Source organism: Lepisma saccharinum, chromosome 10 (genome assembly GCF_977018435.1).
Source record: "Lepisma saccharinum chromosome 10, izLepSacc3.1, whole genome shotgun sequence".
Taxonomy (NCBI): domain Eukaryota; kingdom Metazoa; phylum Arthropoda; class Insecta; order Zygentoma; family Lepismatidae; genus Lepisma; species Lepisma saccharinum.
Genome location: NC_139238.1, coordinates 51,195,287 through 51,214,006, shown reverse-complemented (window position 1 = coordinate 51,214,006; position 18,720 = coordinate 51,195,287). Strand labels below are relative to the sequence as shown.

Here is an 18,720-nt window from a genome sequence, read left to right as displayed (position 1 = left end):
ACATACCTGCAAAGGAAAAAAATAGGTTAAAAAACTAAAATCCGAGGTCTAGTGATAAATTACAGCCACAAAAGTTCTACATTATCAATATTTGGAAGGGTGGTAAGTTCACTTGACATAGTTTGGCCAATGAGCCCTTTACCGTAAGTGGAAAAGCACTTAAAATAATAATGTTTCCGTACAGTCTGTTCATCATACGTAGTTAGTGAAAGTCATAAAGATGGATCAGATTACAGAGTTTTCGCTGAGTTTTCCAAGAGGCAGAACTTCAGTTACGAATTTACAATCGCAGGTGTCCAGTGGATGGGTACATCAGAGAATAATTCATCCACTTCTTACTACAAATTGTACAAGAGCGGAGAATTCCAGTTTGGAATACCCTCTGCGTACATCAACCAGTTAAACGCCAAGCATTTCGACATATATTCAGCCATAACTTACTCTAGCTTGGTTTTCCTCACCACAGAACCAAGACGTGTAACTCACTTAGGTGGAGTGTTTGATCCTCTAAGTGCAGAAGTGTGGTACTCTGCGGTAGGATATGTAACCAGCACTTCTATTCTTTTGTATACATTTTCTTTTATACATAAAGTTCTTCAGAAATCCCAAGCAAGAAACCTATATATCCACTAAAATTACTCTCTACTAAAATCTATCAATATTATAGTGGGTGTTGGTGTACCATACGATCCTGCTATTAAGCGTCTCATCATATGCGTTCACTTAGTGCCAATGCTACTATAATTACAGCCTACAATAGTAATCTTGTGCCTTTCCTCACTATTCCTTTCTATGAGGCACCTCTAGACACTCTGAAACACCTAGCAGATTCTGAACTGAAATGGGGCGTGTTCGATCCCGAGTGGGTTCTTATATTAGACGAAGTTGTTGATGCATTTACTAAGAAAATAATCAAAAGGCAAGAAGAGACTGGCTGCTCAAGTGGAGCATGAAAGAATAACACTTTTTGCTGACCAGTTACCTTCAGGTTCACTGTGCATTGTAGAATATCTTTCTGAGAAAACAGCTTGTAAGTTTCATGTAATGAGAGAGAGCGTTACTGAATATTACTGGGGATTTATGTTACCTAAAGCGTCATCTCTTGGTGGGCTTTTGGACCAATTTGTAGGTCAACTAAGAGATTCTGGACTAAGAAAGCAGTGGGAGGAGGAGGTTGTTATTCTTCATCCAGGAGTTTGCTTCCTGTGCAGAAATGGCCAGAAGAAAAGGGAAAATGCATTACGTCCTCTTTTGATTGGTGATCTTGTAGGAGGTTACAGCTTATACATTGTAGGTCATTTCATTTCCTTATTGGTATTCGTGGCTGAGATTGTGCTCATGAAAATGAAGCAGAAATATGTTCTTCGTTTATTGTGGACACAGATGCGTCGCCACAAGTTGAACAAGTAAGGAATCACCGTGATATAGTTGTAGGGTATTAAAACAATTATTTCAAAACTGAATATCCAGGAGGAATGCCTTTTCTTTCTACATGTCATTTAACGTAAAAATTGTTTAATACGACAGGATTAGAGCAACACTGTGGTTTATTTGCTTTGGACTACAAGGGGGATTGCATAATCTCGTTTCATTAAGGAGATTGTCACTGAACTAGTCTCGTCCTCAGCCCTATATCATTGCAAAACTTGCAGTATCACATGTCAATATGCCCATATACATAAGCCGTCCAAAATGTACTTCAAGATGGAGCAGACTGCTCCCGCCGAAGTATTCAATTCACTTCGTTATGAATTTTTATTTAAATGGCTAAAGAGAAATACAGTATACAGCATATATATATATATATATATATATATATATATATATATATATATATATATATATATATATATATATATATAAATACATACACACACACACACACACACACACACCCACACACACACACACACACACACACACACATTGGTAAGCTTTCTTGCAGTGCTTCGTTTATTCGTTCACATAATTTAACATAATTGGGAAATGTATCGATCTAATAATAATGATAAAAAGTAACATAGAGAATTCCAATTACGATGGATCGACACAAGTCTATAGATCAATGTAGAAGTCTGACGACTGATTTTGTACATATAAATAATGCAACTAGCATCTCCTAAACATGTGAAAGAAATAAAATTAGGCAAGGCGTGTTTCAAAGAAAGACAGGTTTTATTGAACCAATGTTGTGATGCCTAAAAACAATTCATATCCTAAAGGTAAGCAGGGGGCAGGCACGAAGACTGGTTTGGATTCCTGAAGAATTCAACGAACTGTATACTGTAAGACAGAAAAAAACAGAATATGTTATTCATCGTGTAAACAGTGTTGAATTAAACGTTGAACATTAATGCTTATTCGAAGATGAATTAATACTCCTTTTATAGTACCTATATACAGTATTTGTTTTAAACATGTATCAATAGAGACCCACACAACAATGTTTTGAAGTAACGAAGTAACGCAATTCCTTTACTCAGATTTTATTAAATTATGTCAATGACTTCGTAACACAATAAGAGCAATTTTTATTTTATTGCCTACTCTCGGATCCTGGTACTACAGATATGAAATGTATTTGTTAGTAACGTAGTTATATTAACTATTATAATTAATCAAATGATATATTTGAAGAATCATGGTAAAAAACCAGCTAAGTCAATCTCGTCAAACACAGAAAAATGAAATTTTAATTGCAAAACGTTACTGAACATCTAAATAGAAAGGTACAAATAACATACGTTTTGATGAGTTGAAGTTTCTTGTGTATGAAACAAAAGAAAACATGTTGTAAAGTCCAGCACAGCATCAACATGGCAAGAAATGACACCACTACCTCCCTTACGTCAGAAAATTGACATATCTGTTATTTTCCCTAACCCTTCATTTGTGCCCAATCTACAAGATGTCTCCCTATATATACACATTTTACAGCCCATAGTTCACTGAAGTGTCATTGTTTTGAGATATAATTGTCATGAGGAGGTGGCTGAAGTGAATCTAAATTTTGGTGAAGGCAAACTTCTTCTAAATTCATACTCAATGTGTGGAAATGTTAATAACGTGCAAAGGTAGTTTAGCAGGTAGAGATACGGCAACGTAATTCACCATTTCTCGCTTTAGATACACCAGATGGAACGGTTTATGATGTCAAGACACAGCATTCCAGGAAACAAGACATCCACTACTAAGCAGCTCATGAGACATGAATGAACGATATTCATCAAATTTTGAAGTAGCTCGCACGGGTGAATATCTGAGGAAAGTATGTGGATGAGGACTAGTGCTTCCAGCAAGATGGAGAACCTCCCCACGAGGGTCTGTCTTGACAAAAACCTATTGATCAGACGGGTTAGGTGAACACACCGTGGGTTCATAGTTGGAAACAGCACTGAATATTGTTTTATGGGAACGCACTCTGTATGATATTCATATCACAAAACCGGCAAAATCACTGAACTGAAAGTGAATACGCCAAAATAACGAGATAATTCATTCACGGTGTTTGTAACTTAGTTGGTTCGTATTATCAGTGAACCTTGAACCAGAATGAACATCAGTTTGAACACCTGCGATATTTTATTTTAATTTTTCAAAACATCTACGTCTGTCTTCTTAAGGAACATTTTCTCTATAGCCTAAGTAAGTCATGAAGTTTTCCTGGCGACGAATGATAAAAAGTTTATATCACAACTCACCTTGTCGATAGCCCGAGAGAATCGTTTCATCATTTTCTCTATAATATTCAAAGTGTGTACACATTTTATTGGGACCATTGTGAAATTCACCATGCTGAACTCTTATCGAAAAAAAACACACTACAAGCATTTTTGGAGCTTCGTAATAAATATTATCACATAGGCGTGCGCAGACCATCTGATTAGGGAGGGGGGGCAAAGTCTTGATGAAAGTTCAGGTGGGAAAGAAGAACCTCATTTTATCTCACTGTATATATATAGTATATATAATGTGAGATCTAATGCAGCAACATAGAGACACCATAACGAATAAATGAATTGTCTCTGAAGTGTGCTTCGCTCCATTTCCTCCAAACAATTGTGGTCATGCATTTAAGACAAAACTGTTTAGCAGCAAGAGTCTGAAGTACATGGTAGTTAAAACTTCTCTCTATCGCTCTGATAATTTACAATGCATTACAGAAAAAATAAAATTTTGAGCGAAGCGAGCAAGAAAATTTTTAAATCCAAATTTTTGCAAACTGAAAACAATATTGATTTAATATGGCACAAAACATTTCATGGGTTGCCATTTCATTCTCTTACAATTTTTTTCATTTCGGCGCCCAGGGCTAACTTCCGCCACCCCCTAGCTACGGCTCTGAACTTGACAAGACTGTAAGAAAAGCAGAAATTTCCAGCGAAGCGAGCAAGAAAATTTTACGAGATGAATGTTTATTTGTACAAAATTTGATACCAAGGGGGCAATTGTCCCTATGTGACCCCTGCAGGTGCTCCTGGTCGTCTGGAAGAAATAATGCAAGAAAGATGTCAAAACTTGTTGAGTATCCTTTTGTTCTGCTATTCTTAGATTATGCTAGTCTTGCTTCCTTTTACCTCAATGTTTGCCCCCCTTGCACCTCTTAGAATTGATTTCCGTTCAAGGTTGGGGAGGGGCAACGAGAGTATAATATCGTTTAATAACGGCGATAAGATTCCTCTACTCTAAATTTCTAGATGAAAGTATAATAATGTAGGGACATAGACGTCTGAAAAGGGGGCGGTGGTAAGAATGACCACACCTCTTCCTTAGAAATCGAATGTCAACCTAAAAGTATATATTTCACACGTATAGTTTGATTTGAGTCATATTAATTTATATTAATGCTATAATTTCAAATTCAAGTGGTGTTTTTTTAGGGGGCAACACTATTATCGGGGTAATATGCCCCATGGAAAAATGCCTTGCTTGTCTCTCCTTGGAAAAAAACTGCGAACGTACATGATTTGCCCCCCCCCCCCCGTGCACACGCCTATGTATTATCACAGATAAAGATATATATCTTTATCTGTGGTATTATCATATATCGAAACCAATTGAAGTACCAATGTCCTCACTCCTTCAAGAAACAGTAAACGTATGTAGATAAATATAAACAAGGATTGACATCACACTCTCTGGCAGATGAAATGGAACTTGAAACACTGCATGGATGTTAATAAAGAAAGAATATACGCACTAACGTTCGGTGTTATCTCTAGAAACTTGCTTATCCAATGAGGGCATTTCCGTACGTTGCAGCAATCGGTATAACAGAGTAAGCTGGAGAATTGAATAAAACAATGGCTTGGTGTAGCTTTCAAAGGCGAGCGGCACGTGACACGTTTAACTTGCAAACCAGCATTCAGAAAGCGGGCCTCCCCCATGGCGCAGTGGTAGCGTCATTGCCTTGCAATCGAGGGGTCCCGGGTTCGATACCCGGTGGAGGCACAAGTGGTTCGGATCCCACTTTAAACTGTAGGTCCAGTCCCGATTAGCCTTACTGTGCATAAAGTGGACTTAAAACAGCAACTCAAACCAAACCAAACCATTCAGAAAGCGACAGGACAAGTTGCATGTGTCACTCTGATTAGGCAATTTTCTCAATGCTGTGCTCTTGTTCGCTCATGCGCGGTGAATGTTTGAATTTAAACTAACTGTGCTAGTGTGCTTTTGTTCTGGCATGCGCGGTGAATGTTTTACGTAATATTGAATTTTCTAATGTTGCTTGTTGCTTTGGTATAAAATTTCCATGTCGCCAGTCGCCTGCCGTTTAAGAAGATTCCAGACCGAAGCGTAACGCGACAAGCGACAATCCTCGGTAATCAATGCTACGTTTCGAACTGATACAGCACGGTAAGCTGCAAATATTGCATGTCGCTTGGTTGTGTCACTCAAACTTGCTATTTTATCAATGTTGTGCATCGTAACGCCTACACTTGTTGTCGTGCACGGGCGGTGAATGTTTTAGTCTACAAGACAAAAGGGACACGTGTCTCTTGTCGATGTTGAAGCACACTGTAGCTTGTCGCCTCCGTCAGAATTCTTCCCCTGACCCCTTCAAGGAGACTTCAGATCGAGGCGACAAGTACCAGGCGACAACCGACAGGCAACACTGGCATGGACGTAAGCAGGGTTTTTTCCAGGGAGGGGCAAGGAAGGTATTTTTTTTCCAGGGGGGGCAAATAAGCCACAATTTCCCCAACGTTCCTTCAAAAAACATTGCTTACATTTGAATTCATCATGTTCGTGCATTAATAAACACTTATTATTGTGGCTGAAATGAAATTATATGTGTGAAATATATAATTTGTTTGACTTTCGTTTTCCAGGAGGGTGCACGGCCCCCCTTTCCCCCCTTCCGGACACCCACGAACACTGGCGACTTCAATCTAAAGCAAGAAATTCACCGCTCATGCTCGAAAAACCTAATGCATCGACCCGTAAGCGACATGTGCAGCTTGCCCTGTCGCATCAATGCGAAAGGTCGAATTGATTACTGAGGGTTCAATTCCAAGCGATACGTATCTCTTGTCGCTTGTTACCTACTGCGTATCGCTTGGTAGCGTTCCAATAAAGAGCTTCGTTTCACACAGTTGCGGCATGATAGGCCGCACAAGCCTGCTTTGATTTCTGAAATCTTCAAACAACACAAAAAAGTATGCAAAGTAAAAATTAGATTCAGCGATTAAGGTAAATGTAATTATTTTCTCAATTCCACAGTGGGGCAAAAACTCCTTAAGTACGGCACTGACTGCACAACAGTTAATCCCTTCCTAACTCTGCCGCGAAAGAAACTCTTCTTTTCCCCCTCCCCCTTCCGAATGCTCTGCGCCGAGACAGATACGTGCAAGCTACGCCCTCTCAATTGACGCCGTAAAGCGCGTTTCACAACTATTGCCCAATTCGGTATGGCACGTAGCTGCTTACACACAGGAAGAAATCATGTGACCTACAAGAATTGTGATTGGTTGGACGGGTTTTGCAATATTGATTGGTACCCACAACGGATGCAATTGTATGAAAATTACAACACGTAAATTAGACAGGTGATATTGGTACCAGGTTCCAACAAGAATAGTAACCATTTTTTCGTCAAGAAAACTGCATAAATGATAATTTTCAAAAACCACAGTGGTATTTGTAATCACATGCATGCTCTCGACATTTTAAAATGAATTTGATTATGCTAATTTATCAAATTATAGTGGTTCCAACAACATATGTACACTCACTCGGGCCTTAAGACCACGTTTACACGTATGTGTTTGTGTGTGTATTTGTGTCACTTACCCTTGTCTGGGTCTTTTAGACCTCACGTTTCTCTATTGGACTGGATATCAAAGGCTGAAGGTAACACCTTGTCCGTTGCCAAAAATTATACAGGTTGGAATTTATCTGTTCGCTCCTCGAACATATTCAATCTATTACACAAGTATGCGACCAATTTGCTTCAGCAAAAGTAATTACATTTTCAGAAAGCTTACCATCAGTGATGACAGAAATGATATTTCATCCTTCTCATCAGGATGCAACAGAACTCGATGCTATAAAATGAACTCTCACCACACTTCAGAATACTGTAGCTACTTTGCCTACTTCTCAAGAAATCACAGCTATGAGGAGAGCAGTACATCGAATTTTAAAATCTGAAGATATCAGAAACATTCAAGCAGAAATTGCGCAAATTAGAGAAACTGTTGCCACTCTCCCCAACAATCAAATAATTAACGAAATACATGCATTACTTATAGAAATCAGAAGTCAAGTACACGACCTTGCTACTCAGAGTTCTAAATTGAAACTTGTAGAAAATTTACAAGAGATTATTTCTAATATTACGTCACAAATTACTACTCTTGAGCAAGTCAAGAATCTGCTTTATCAGATTTTGCTACTCAACTTCACGATCTCAAAGAAGAATATAAACCTAGCTACGATGAGTTGGTTCGTACTATCAACGAACATTTGGAATCGGTATTAAGCAGACTAGATGACGTAGATACTCGTCAATTATATAAAGGGGGCGGTGGTAAGAATGACCACACCTCTTCCTTAGAAATCGAATGTCAACCTAAAAGTATATATTTCACACGTATAGTTTGATTTGAGTCATATTAATTTATATTAATGCTATAATTTCAAATTCAAGTGGTGTTTTTTTAGGGGGCAACACTATTATCGGGGTAATATGCCCCATGGAAAAATACCTTGCTTGTCCCTCCTTGGAAAAAACTGCGAACGTACATGATTTGCCCCCCCCCCCGTGCACACGCCTATGTATTATCACAGATAAAGATATATATCTTTATCTGTGGTATTATCATATATCGAAACCAATTGAAGTACCAATGTCCTCACTCCTTCAAGAAACAGTAAACGTATGTAGATAAATATAAACAAGGGTTGACATCACACTCTCTGGCAGATGAAATGGAACTTGAAACACTGTATGGCTGTTAATAAAGAAAGAATATACTTGTAGAAAATTTTCAAGAGATTATTTCTAATATTACGTCACAAATTACTACTCTTGAGCAAGTCAAGAATCTGCTTTATCAGATTTTGCTACTCAACTTCACGATCTCAAAGAAGAATATAAACCTAGCTACGATGAGTTGGTTCGTACTATCAACGAACACTTGGAATCGGTATTAAGCAGACTAGATGACGTAGATACTCGTCAATTATATTCTATGGAAATTGCTAAGTTACAAAGTGTTCAAAATGCTTGAGGGCACTGGATGAACGACAATGCTGGCAATGTTTCCAAATTATATCCGTACACTCACGTACATGAATTTTTTGTTGATGGTAGTTTACGATTACTGAAGTTTAGTTTTCTAAAACATGGAAAACATAGTGAAGTTCCTCAGTTTACTATAGTGCGAGAAGATGGTATACACAAGGCAGTTCAAATACCTATTGCATACTGGGATGAGTTTACAAATAAATATAAAATACATGACGACGAACAATTATCAGTTTTTGATATTGAAATTGGTGACAAGCTAGTATTTGACATAAAGCGATTATGCCCTGAGGACAATCCATTTTATGCGATATTCTCACTTCGAACTCGATGTCAAGACAAGATATAGTTCATGAATTACACAAACCAGCCCGTTGTAATTACAAGCGATTAAGCGTAGTAACAAAAGGTATAAATGATCTGTTCCAGGCTGATCTGATCGAGATGCCCCCTCGCTTAAAGGGGACACTTTAAAAAATTTGGATAAGATAAATCATGATTACAAATATATGCTTACAGTTATCGATACCTTTAGCTAATATGCATGGGCTGTTCCCCTAAAATCCAAGACTGGTACTTGTGTTACCGAGGCCTTTAAGTCGATATTCAGTGAGGGAAGGATACCAAAATATTTACAGACAGATAGAGGGAAAGAATTGTACAATGCTACATTTTCTAAGTTAATGCAACAACATAATATTAAACATTATTCTACGTACAGTGATCTGAAAGCTAGTATAGTGGAACGATTCAACAGAACATTAAAAAATCGCATGTGGAGGCAATTATAAGTGGGTGCAAATTTTAAACAAGCTAGTTCATGATTACAACAATACAGTACACAGTACTTTTCACATGAAACCTGCTGAGGTAACCAAATCTGATGAGCAACGATTGATTTCTCCTGTTTATTGTAAAAAGTATACATACACTACCAAGAAGCCAAAGTTTAAGATAGGGGATCAGGTAAGGGTCAGTAAGTATAAACAGTTATTCGAGAAGGCATTCACTAAAAATTGGAGTACGGAGTTATTCTCAGTGGTTCAAGTCTTACCAGGGAATAGAAATACATATATCATAAAAGATAACCATAACAAAATATTGAAAGGGAGATTCTATGAAGAAGAACTTAGTAAAACAAAATATCGAGATACATATCTAATCGAGAAAATATTGAAGAAGGAAAATAATAAATTGTATGTGAAATGGCTAGGTCTGCAAGACAAAAGTTCGATAGAAGCCAACCAGGTGATTCTTTGACACCAACATGGAATGTGGAACAGCGTTTACCAGATGTAGGGGAAACTAATAAGAAAAATGGAGAGTTGTTACCTGATAACATAAGATGCCTCATTGCAGGCCCATCAGGTTGTGGAAAAACCACTTTGCTGGTTGATAATTTCTTGCTTGCCCCCATTTGGCTAGATTGGAAAAATAGACAGTTGTATGTATTCTCAAAGAGTTTAGAACAACCGAAATACCAACAACTCGTGAAGCTGTACGAAGGACTGGGCATAGCTACATTTGCGTCAACAATAAAACATCTCGACCAATGTTTGAAAAATCCTGTTGTGGTATTCGATGATGTTATTCTAGAAAATCAGAATGAAATTAGAAATATATTTACACAGGATCGTCACAAAAAAGTAGACTGCTTTTATTTAGCTCAAACTTATTCCAAAATTCCCAAACAGTTACTACGAGATAATACAAACTTAATCTGTTTGTTTCGTCAAGACCATACTAATTTGAAACATGTATACGATGATTATGTGGGAGGAGACTTAAATTACAATCAATTTTCAAAATTCTGTTCATATTGTTGGAACAGCGACGATTTTGGATTTGTTACTATCGACATGACTCGTAAACCTAACAATGGTAAGTTTAGAAATAAAATCACGACTTTCTAAACGTTGAAACGATATAAAATAACCATTAATCAAAAAAAAAACTATGACGAAACATAAAATAGAAGATAATTCGAAATTACGAGAGTACTTGTCCAAACGTTTCAAAGGCTGGAAATCAGAGAATCGACGTTTTTACGAACAACACAAGCGTCAAGACCAAACTATTATCGATGCAATCAGTGGTTTCGGTAAAGAGATTAAGAGTGTCACAGAACAAAATAAAATCCTCATCAATGAATTAGTACCTCTAACTGCTAAATATTATGCAGAATTTCCTCCTACGCCATTATCTAGCTTCCACACCCCTCTAGTACTCAAGGAACCACCTGCTAAAGCAGATAGAAGAATCAGAAAAAATCGAGTTGGGTTCCCTGGCAAGGGATTATTTGAGTACAGGAAAATTCGAAAAAGATGAAGTATTTGGATTTTATCCAACTAAAGAGGGTAATGAAGGCGTAGTATGGAAAATTGGCAAGTCTAAAGTAACATTAGAAGGGGACAAAATAAAAATTAATTTGAGTGGGAGAAACAACTGGTCTAGATATCCTGGTACCGTAGGGCTATGGGAGCTCATCACTAAGAAACAACCAAAACATTTTACAGAAGATGATTATCAAAGTTACTCTGAAATTTTGACACTCTCTGATGCTTTGTATCAAAATAACGATGCTAGTCAAGAGCGTGTGAAATCGAGCAGCGGGGATAAATACAAAAATCTGATTAAACCTATCTGGAATCAACTCAAAACCGGTAGTGGTATAAAACAATACAATACTTTACCTAAGCAATTTGTATGGGTAAACGATGAGAGAAAACGTATATATAGGTTGCTGGTTATAGCAGGGGAGGAGAATGCTGGGAACAATAATTTCCACAATGAGAAAATGGGTATTGTAAACATGATTAGTGACAAATTAGCTAATTTTATTGTAAACGATGCTAAAGGTATAGGATACTTAATTAAAATTATCAATACTCTACCTGCTAGATTCTGGAATATATCAGAAGGTCGAGGTTTAGTGAATGATATTATTAATAAACTTCCGTTCGAGTTACACGTACCTGGTTACCAATATTGTGGTCCTGGTACAAAACTTGAGAAACGAATGGAGAGAGGGGACAGGGGTATTAATCCTCTGGATGCAGCTTGCAAGGAACATGATATTGCATACAACATACACAAAGATCTGAATGATCGTCATGTGGCTGATCAAAAACTGGAAGAGGCAGCTTTTGGAAGATTAACAAGCAGAGACGCATCATTGGGTGAAAAAATAACAGCATTGGGTACAACTATTGCCATGAATACAAAACAAAAATTACGGTACAGTTTGTAATATAAATTCACTGAAATATAATAATAATAACAACAAAAACATAAAACCAAAAGGAGTTGTGTACCAAATACTGTATCATTATCTTAAAAATTTAAAATTTAATTCTATTTTAACTAAAAAAAAACAACAAGAAAAAAGAGGCAATGTATAGCCAAAGGGAACGGAATGAAATTATTACTCAGTACGCCATAATTAAAACGATTGCAAAATGCAAGAAAGAAAACACACAGTGGTGGATTCATGTTCAGCATTCCAGCTATCCTGGCTGCATTGGGAGCAGTTGAGAGCTTGGCTGGGGGTAGTGCTGCTATTGCCAAAACTGTGATTGATTCGAAGAAGAATTGGGCAGAACTAGAAGAGCAAATGCGTCATAATCTTGCCATGGAGAAAAAAAATAGGCAAAGGTGTGAAGTCTAGAGCACTTAGAAAATTTTAAAAAAAAGAAGCTCTCACGAACCAAGACATTGAATATTTAGTTAAAATATTTAAAATTAAACACTTCAGGGGGGTTTTCATGTCTGATTCTCTCCCTAAAGGTAGTCTTCACTCTCGAGAATGTGGCGCTGTGAATTTGGACAAATCCGAAAAAAAATAGGTACCCACTGGATATGCTATTATAAGCAAAATGACAATGCTTTTATTTTCGATTCTTTCGGAGGGGAACCCCCTACAGAATTAATTCGTTACTTGAAACATGTTAAAATTTATTACAACGACGATCGTATTCAACATTTCGATCAAATTATACGGCCATGTTTGCATTACGATGCTCAGAATTTTAAATAAAATGCCAAACATCAAATTAAAAGATTTTCAACAAGTTGTATTAAATATTAAGTATGGGAATTTTCCATCTCTCTAGCCAGACTTCGGTTTTGAAACTACATCTTCATAATGATATTATCTATCCAAAATCCATAGCTCTGAGAGCATTCTACAGTATGTATCTGATACCGAATGTAACTACTGTAACACACAGAGTAGAGATTGTAACTACTAATGAAATAGTGGACTTATCTACAATGGGGGAACTTTTGGATTCGAGAACAATAGCAAATTAGAACCAGGTGTTAGGCACGTAGGTAAATTTATACCGAAATTCTTAGCTATAGAGACATTGAATATTCACTGTAACATTGCCAAAGGTATGATTATCAAAGCAGATGAAAATTCGATTGGCAGCCACAAGGAGACAGGTATCATTGCTACATTTAAACCGAATTCGGAATTTATGGAACCTATCTTGTATTCCCCAATCCACCCAGTCTATTTCCCTGTTGCTATTGATGAAGTTAATTACATAGAGATAACTATTACGAATGAGAAAAATGAGATAATCGACTTTGCCGGTGCTAATAGCACTGCGATAATAGAAATTAATATTCAAAATATATAAATAAATACCAAGATGGAAAATATCGAGAGTTATGAATTACAGTCCTTCCCTCCAAACAGGAGAACATTTGCAAATTTGAATCAGCCCAACAAGGAGGTACAGTATGACATCACGGTAGGGGATGGGTTCATGGATCCACATAGATCTGATCTGTATATAAAATTTGATATTGTAAAAGAAAGGAATGGTGATGAATATCCCCTCCCTGGGGCTAATATAAAACTTATAGATAATTTTGATCCATTCTTATTTTCTCAAATTGAAGTCAGAACTGCATGATACAGTGATTGACAGGATTTATTGCCCTGGAATTACATCCACTACACTAGGGACATTGAAACTGTCCAAATCAGAGAGTGCATATTATAAAGTCGGTGGATTCGAAGCTGGAACAAAAATTCAAGCAAAAAGTCACACAGTACTGTTCCTCATGAGATTGCTATTTGGATTTTTCTCTGATTATAAAGAAATAATGTGGAAAGGTGGTTTCAGTGTCATATTTCGCAGAGCACCCAATGATCATAATGCCATCATGAGATACAAAACTTTGAATGCAAATTGAACAGCCAATGAAGCTAGTTTACCCGAAGCTGTGAAATATGTGATCCAGTCTATGGAGTTGCGAATGCTTATAGTTGAATATGAATCGAATTATGCTCTCAAATACAAAGCCAACATTTTGAAAAATCCCCAAATTCCGATTCAGTTTTATACATACCAATGCATACAGAGGTCAGTGGAGGGTAAATTGTTTGAATTTGATCTCACAAATCAGTTCCAATCTTTGCAATATGACATGCGAGAGTTTGTAGCTGTGCTGTTTCAGACAGGGAGAGATGACAATCTGGAAAAAGATAGCAGCCAGTTTGATAATTGTAAAGTTAAAAATGTGTATCTGAAGAATGGCAGAAATGAAGTATTTCCTCGTGAAAATTACAATTTAAACATTGCAGAACAAGATTATTTGAAGTTATATGAAGCTTACAGTGCATTTAAACGAGTAACTGAAAGTAGCATAGACATGTATTATAATCCAGATGAGTTCATAATTCACAGACCAATGATTTTAATCAATGCGTCAAATAGAAAATTAGGAGTTATAAATTATCGAACTAATATAAAATTGATATGTGAATTTCATGAAACTCTATCTGAAAATACAATATGCAGTGCAATTTTAATTCTGGAGAAATCATATATTTATGATGTAAAAAATGAAAGAGTGATAGAAAAATTTTAATAGTATAGTAGAGAATAATATATAAAAAATTAAACTACGTGTAGACTGCAATTATTATTAGCTTCTAAACTAAAGTGCCCCCAAGGCAAAGTATGGATTCCACACTAGAGAATACACCTCTTGTCGTCATGTGGATCCAGGGCTACTTTTTTATTTTATTCGTTGTAATCTCATGGTTTGAGCTTTGTATTCTATTATCCTCTCGAAATATCCTCGACTGTGAACAAAGACAACAAATATAATCTTGGAATGTTAGTTTGTTTTCCACAGTATCTTTGCACGTTCCTTTTGCTTTCTTCGTGACGCTGCACTCTGTTCTGAATGCATACATCTTCGAACGCAAACCAGCGAACTCAACAATAATATCGCCGTTACACTCATCTTTGAACTTGCCGAGAACCTTCTTGTTGTGGGAATGAATTCCAAAATTTGTTGGGTTGAGGATAGGAAGAAGTGTCGAAATACTCAAGCATGGAAGGATGTTTAAGATCTTCGTAGAGGTTAGATGTTTGTATGTCATAAATGAAACAATCAGTGTCCATGTACAAAATTGACAGCTTATCATTATAGAAAGGTTTCATAATATTATAGTGAAATTCGAACATGTACAGTTTCGACAAGTCGAGAACCGTTGCGCCAACGTAAATAGGTTTTCTGAATCACATCAATTTTATATCTAGATTAAAAAGTGTTAAATTCGCATTGTAAATTTTTCGCGATTTGAATCTAACATCAGATACTAATTTTCTACATTTATTGATATCCGAAACCAATTTTATGTCTACATGCTTTCTGACGTTCTCCATCGTCTTTTCATAATCGGCATTATTCATTAGTTTATAAAAATCTTTATCTAATTCTGAAATGGCAGTGTTCTGTTTCTCGTGTTTTGAATCAATATAAGATTTTAACCATGCAGTGTTTGAACTTGAGAATTCTTCTCACATTTACTACCTGAACTCCCTTCCCAATCAAAAACTGGAGATTCTTGTAGTGGACGACATATCTCTCTTTTCTCTCTAGAGTTAACATAAGCTTGCTTTGATTAGAATCAGGTGGACATTTAATTTCTGGAGCCGGAGGCAAATCGGTAAAAGTAGCATGCAAAGTATTTGGATATTCAATGTCCACCTCAATGAACAAACCAAATTCACGATCGTCGAAATGATTAATATCAATTGAAATAGGATCCAGCCACTCGAATCCTCCGTATGGAAGTTTATGTATCATTGCGAACCCGTAGAGATTATTTACGTCAGCGTAAAATACGTAATTCGAAGGTCGATTTCCATCGTATTGATTCTCAGACATGTGAATATTGTTAGCCTTTGCGTATCTCTGCGAACATTGCACCATCCCCCCACGTATCCCCCTTTCTATAAAAAGTAACATGTCCACGTCCGATATCAATTCCAACTTGATCCTGGTCTGGAGCAACATAGCAGACCACGCCAAACCTGGAAGGCTGTAGAAGTATGCTGGATGTAAGTTATAAATATTTATTGCTGTTTTTCTGAACACTTGGAATACATCAGCAAGTATTGTTACGTCTAATTTGAGATACGCATCGTGATAATCGCCAAGCTTATTGCATCTCAATTCCTTCCATATCAATTTCGCATGTTCGTATTCTTCATTCGTGATTCCGGTTCTTTTCAGTTGACTAAAAAATTCTTTTTGAGATGGGAGAGTGTCATCGTCAAATTTAGACTCATCGGTTACATATTCGTAAGGATAAAAGCCTTTACGTTTAATCAGCTCTAGGTGTACTTTGGGAAAACTAGCTTTCGTAATTTTAAATTGTTCGTCGGTAAGTTTACTCGCTAAAGCATCGAGACTTGCCGATAGGAATCTGAAAGAATCTAGAAACCTCATCTCTATGATTTCATTCGTTGCTGGAATTTTAACTTTTTTACCTATAAAAATATAACGCTCTTCGTTTTGAGCAAGAATATCTATTCCTTGCATATCGTATCCAAGATTTCTAATTAAGAAGTGGAAGTCGTAATTCGATCCATTGTGGAAAAATATTGGTAAGAATTTGGGCTTCTGGATCTTGAGGTTGCAGGTGTTACAAATTCCACTAATGTAGTTTCCGGTGAAGTGATTGTGGTGAAATACTTTCCGATTCTCATTCGTGAAATGTTGATCGCACACTGGACACGTCTCATTGTTATTGTTAGATTGAAGAATGGCTTCCAGCTCCAGCGCCAACAACAGTGCGGTGAGTACTTCCGAATTCATTTTAACCCATTTTACCCAGGGATTTTACACTTCTCCAGCCGATATTTTTAACGCATATTACAACTTTTGCGAGAGCGTTTTCATTTACAATGATTACCCTTATTCTGAACCGACCTTGTTTTGTGAGACTGCTCACAACATACTGAATCAAATTGGGGCGAGCGAACCTCTTTTTACATTGGTAGATGAAAGGAACAGATATTTCAGGCGCTTTGCCATGCTATGCCGGGAGGTTTGCATTGATATCCCAACGTAGGTAGTCGGGGACCTCCAATCTTTTGTCACTGCGATGTTTTTTTAAAATATTATACAAAAAATATTAGAAAATAATACTAACAATATGAATTCTTATTGTTGCAGGTTCTTTCTGAGAAGCAGTTGTGAAGTACTCTGCAAAGAACTGAGGGCCGATAATTATTCGATTGGAAGAAACGAATAGTGAAAACGGACGTTATTGAGCACCTCACCAGGGAGATGTGTGTTTTGTTGCTTATATGTCCATGTTTCTTCGATTATATCGATAAGGATTGTGTGCTGGAGGCTTTGAAAAAGTATACTCCTTACAAGTACTTTACATGCTGGGGCTGTTAATCAAATGAAGGCAACCAACTAGCACACGATTGCGTTATTAAACATATGCCTGGTAAAGTTGAAGTTCAACACTCCGATTGATTTATAATTTGCTAAGAGGAATGCGGAGTGAATGAATGCCAGAATTGTGTGGAGTGGATGTGCGAGAGAATCCAGTGTTATCTGCAGGATCCGGACAATACAAGTCATATTTTTGATGTTTATCTTCCTAACCATGAAGATGTAGCTGATGCTTTCAAGGCTCAGGAGGAATCGACATTATACAGAGACTTTTGCAGTGTGTTTGTAAAATTTCAAATGATTTCCAACTAGTAAAAACTCTTATAGCCCCTATAACGCGGAGCTTGCCCAGGGTTAACAAACAATATTTGTAAATATCTAAAGTGAAAATGGCGCAATTTATTATTGACGCGCAAGGTTTTATGTAAAAAGTAAAGTAAAAGTAAAGTGTTCCCCTGTGCATAGCACCACGCCATGAAGGCGTATAGGGGGTGTGGGGGTAACGCCCCACACTTTCTTGATCCGGTCGTGAGTGGGGGTGATGTGATCAGCATCACGCCCCTGACCGCCTTTACCCCCCAGGGTTTCCCGCAGGTACCCATGTTATTCGACGCTGGGTGAGCGCCGGGGCCGCTTCCACCGTTAGAAAAGTTCCCGGATTTGAACCGGCCGGGGATCGAACCCGGGACCTTGAGCATGGTAGTCAGACGCGTTACCAACTGAGCCACCGCGGCCACTAAGGTTTTATGTACAATACTAAATTTATATTGCGTAAGATATGTGCTAGTTCTACAAATTTGGATACTGTGTATTATGGTCTTGTAAGTGTGCCAGAATATTTCAAAGACAATAATGAATCCCAATGGGTGAAAGAAAATATTCATGCATTATAGTACGATACTCCTCTGGGATGTGAAGTGTACTATGTTCGTAGTGTAATTGGAAATTTGAACTGTCAAGGTGCAAAGTTCTATTGCAAGGGAGAGGAAAAATACAAACTTCTCAAAGATTTGTTCAATATTTATAATAGTGTAGATTTGCAAAGTGCAAACTGTCCTTCGCTTAGAAATTTGTATACGTTTCAAGGAGGATTGTGGAAGTATCATTCTGATACTTCGCCTCAATCAGAACAAGGATGTGCATTCAGAAATGTACAAATACTTGTATCTTGGTATAATACTAAAATTACCAATATGTAATGTATTTTGTGTGGGGCGTTACCCCCGCACCCCCTATACGCCTTCATG

General features: G+C 37.2%; 1 non-coding gene across 1 annotated transcript; it reads left to right on the top strand.

Annotated features, from left to right (window-relative positions):
* Positions 1 to 5,376: 5,376 nt before the first annotated feature.
* Positions 5,377 to 5,451, top strand: TRNAA-UGC (transfer RNA alanine (anticodon UGC)). The gene has a single exon. It is a non-coding gene; the product is annotated as a tRNA-Ala (tRNA).
* The last annotated feature ends 13,269 nt before the right edge of the window (positions 5,452 to 18,720 follow it).